The following is a 3779-nucleotide window of genomic DNA, read 5'->3' as shown; positions in this document are numbered from 1 at the left end:
AATATCTAAATTTAATTCTTACATAAATCTCTATTATAGTATTTTATTTTAAAATTTAAAAGCTATTTTACTAAGAATTAATCTCTACATACAAGTCATTTAACTAACCAAGTCCAACAAGTCATTTACACTCATGCGCGCACCAACAAGTCATTTACACTCATGCGCGCACGTTCTTCTTTGCGCCCTACTGCACGTTCTTCTTCTTCTTCGTCCTTTTCGTCACCCTTGATACTTCGTCTTCTTCTTTTTCTCCTTCTTTTTCGTTATTTTTCTCTTTTGTTATCGTTGTCACCAACACCTCCTCCTCCTACTTTTCTCATTGGAATGTCTTCTCCTCCATCATCTTCATCATCATGATCATCATCGTTATAGTCATCGTCATCTTCTTCTTTTACGTATTGTCGTTATTGTTATCGTCGTTATTGTTATCGTTATCGCATAATTTTTGCCATATTGATAACGTTGCCTAATCCAAAATTGATTCGAATGTGTTTTTGTTGATAATTCAATCATTTTTGTGTGTTATTTTCAAATTTAGTTAATTGAGGTGCATTTGGTCTCATTCACTTAGATTTGGTGTAATTGTGAAAATTTGTGCTTTTGTAGCAAAATTTCAGTGTAAAAACTAAGACATTTATGTGTTATTATTAAGAAATTTTGGTATATTTGTATTCTGATAAGTTCTACATAATGCAAAAGAGGGAGCACAACTTTTTTAATGGCTTCATGTATTAGAACAATACCAGAATTTGACGCTGGTGGTGAACAAATTTTTGACGGCATCGATGATAACGGAGATGGCAATTGAATAGTATGACTGACTAATGCACCACTATTTCGTGGTACATTTTGTACTTAATTGAGTGGATTTTATCCACTAAACTCACACTTATTCATATAATTCGCATGTTTTACATTTTCCTTCCTAACTTTGTGCTATGATTGAAAACATGCTTCTTTGGCCTTAAATTTGCTAATTTTAATCCTCTCTCATTACCATTCGATGTCTTGATATGTGTGATAAGTGATTTCAGGGTTTATAGGGCAGGAATGACTTAGAGGATGGAAAGGAAGCATGCAAAAGTGGAAGGAATACAAGAAATTGAAGGAATTGCTAAACCTGTCAAGCCTGACCTCTTGGTACTAAATCGACCATAACTTGAGCTACATAGGTCCAAATGAGGTGGTTCCAGTTGTGTTGGAAAGCTAACATCCGGAGCTTCGAAATGATATACAATTTGCAATAGTTGTCACGTTTTTAGGTGATGCACACGCGTGGATCATGCGTACGCGTGACCTGGCAAAAATTCAATCAACGCGTATGTATGGACGACGCGTACGCGTGACAGAGCCACATGCTGGACGTATCCAAAATCGCTGGAGGCAATTTTTGAGCTGTTTTTGACCCAGTTTTCGGTCCAGAAAACACATATTAGAGGCTACAGAGTGGGGGAATCCATTCATTCATTCATACAACTTCTCATTATTCATAATTTTAGGTCTAGATGTAGTTTCTAGAGAGAGAAGCTCTCTCTTCTCTCTAGGTTTTAGGATTTCTCTTAATTTTAGGTTTATTTCTTCTCAATTCTAGGTTCAATATTTCTTTAATTTAGTTTCTCTTCTACTTTTATTTGTTCTAGTCCTTTAGTTTATCTATTTCTCTTGTTGGTTCATTTATTTTCCCAATTTAGCTTTATGAATTCTAATGTTGGACTTGATTTTCTATATTAATACAATTCGAGATATTTCAGATTTATGATTGTTTTTATGTTATTGATGCTTTCAATTGGTTATTTTAGATTTTACACTCCCCATTACTTTTCTATATTTTTATGTTATGATTTCCAAGCGTTTGTTAAAATGCTTGAGAGGGTTTTAAGTTAGATTTTTATGTTCTTGGCTTTGGTAGACTAATTGGAGACTCTTGAGTTATCAAACTCCTTTGTTGATTGATATTTGAAAGTTGCTGGTTGATTTGGATCCCTCTAAAGCTAGTCTTTCCGTAGGAGTTGACTAGGACTTGAGGAATCAAATTGATTAGTCCACTTGACTTTCCTTTATTTAGTAAGGGTTAACTAAGTGGGAGCAATGGACAATTCTCATCACAATTGATAAGGATAACTAGGATAGGACGTCTAATTCTCATACCTTACCAAGAACTTTATTAGCTATTAGTTTAATTCTTGCAATTTACTTTTCTTGCTCCTTATTTAAAACCCAAAAAAGATACTTTTTCATAACCAATAATAACTACACCTCCCTGCAATTCCTTGAGAGACGACCCGATGTTTAAATACTTTGGTTTAATTTTTATTGGGTTTGCTTTAGTGACAACCAAATTTGTTTGTACGAAAGGATTCTTTGTTGGTTTAGAAACTATACTTGCAACGAGAATTTATTTGTAAAATTCTTTACTAGCAAAAGTCCGTTCTTATTTTACCATTGGTGTTAAATGTTCTTTTTCAACTGTTGCATCTTTTCTTCCATTATTCTGGTGCTTCGTGACTTGTTTTAAATTATTGGGTAATATTATTTATATGTCAATGTCAATCTTTTATGATACCTGTATTCCCTTTGTATTGACATGAATTTATATTATCTTTCATTACCCACTATCTCTTCTCCTTTGTTGCAATTTTTGCACTATTGATATGCCATTTGCTTCTACTATTTTTTCACTTGCATATTGTAGCTACCATGTAATTGAGACCCTCATTATTTGGCATTAACCCACCCATACTTTATTTGTTTTCTATCTTTGTTTCTGGGTTACTTTTCTTCCCTTTTCTCTTCTTTCAGGATGGCCATCAAAAAGGAAAATGGAATACTTTTACATGGGCAACAGACAAGTCCATCTGCACAATCTTTGGAAAAAAGTATCAGTGTAGCAACCCGTCTACTTGCACATCTTAGTATGCACCGAGGACGGGTCAATCTTTAAGTGTGGAGAGGTCGATACCGACTTTCGTGGGTTAGTCATTTCCTACTTCAACACCAATGTTTAATTTTCTTTGTTAAATTAGTTGTTGTATTTGCATGTTTGATTGCATGTTGCTTGATTTTTTGCATATTTTACCACTACTTGGTTGGAGTGATAACTTCTTTTCAAGACCCTTTTAATAGTATTTCACTAATTCAAATTGAAAATTTGTGTTAAACTTGTTTGAGGATTGTAAATTGGAACATGGTTTTTGAGCTAAGAACACACAACCTGTGAGATTTTGAGCTTATTTATATGGTTACACTATTTAGCCATAAATTTTTATTCTTGTGTGTTTTCTTCTCTATGATTGTAATCTATAGTTTGTTCCATTCTATATGTCCATTGTTTAGTATATTTACATGCATACATATGATTGAGGCCATTAATTGCTATTAGCTCACTTATCCCAAATAGCCTACCATTTCAATCAACTTTGTTTGCCACCTTTAGCCTTTTAATCCCCGTTTGTTCTATATTTTACCACATCACTAGCCTTAAGCGGAAAAACAATTAATTACCCTAATTAAATCTTTGGTTAGCTTAAGATAGAGATTGTGTGTCAATTAAGTGTGGAAAACCGGGGGAACTTGGGTTGATGAAAGTGTACAGTGTTTCATTGACAAAATATTAGAAATTTGGGTACCTACTCATGTGAGACCAGAAAAATTAAAAATCCATGTGCATTGATATGTTATGTTTACTTTTATATTTTTAATCAAAAAAAAAAAAAAATAAAAAGAGAAAAAAAATAACGGGACACCAAACTTAAAATCAGAAATTAAAGGAAAATAAA

The sequence above is a fragment of the Arachis ipaensis genome, chromosome B02, assembly GCF_000816755.2.
Source record: "Arachis ipaensis cultivar K30076 chromosome B02, Araip1.1, whole genome shotgun sequence".
NCBI lineage: Eukaryota > Viridiplantae > Streptophyta > Magnoliopsida > Fabales > Fabaceae > Arachis > Arachis ipaensis.
Note: the sequence above shows the minus strand (reverse complement) of the source record.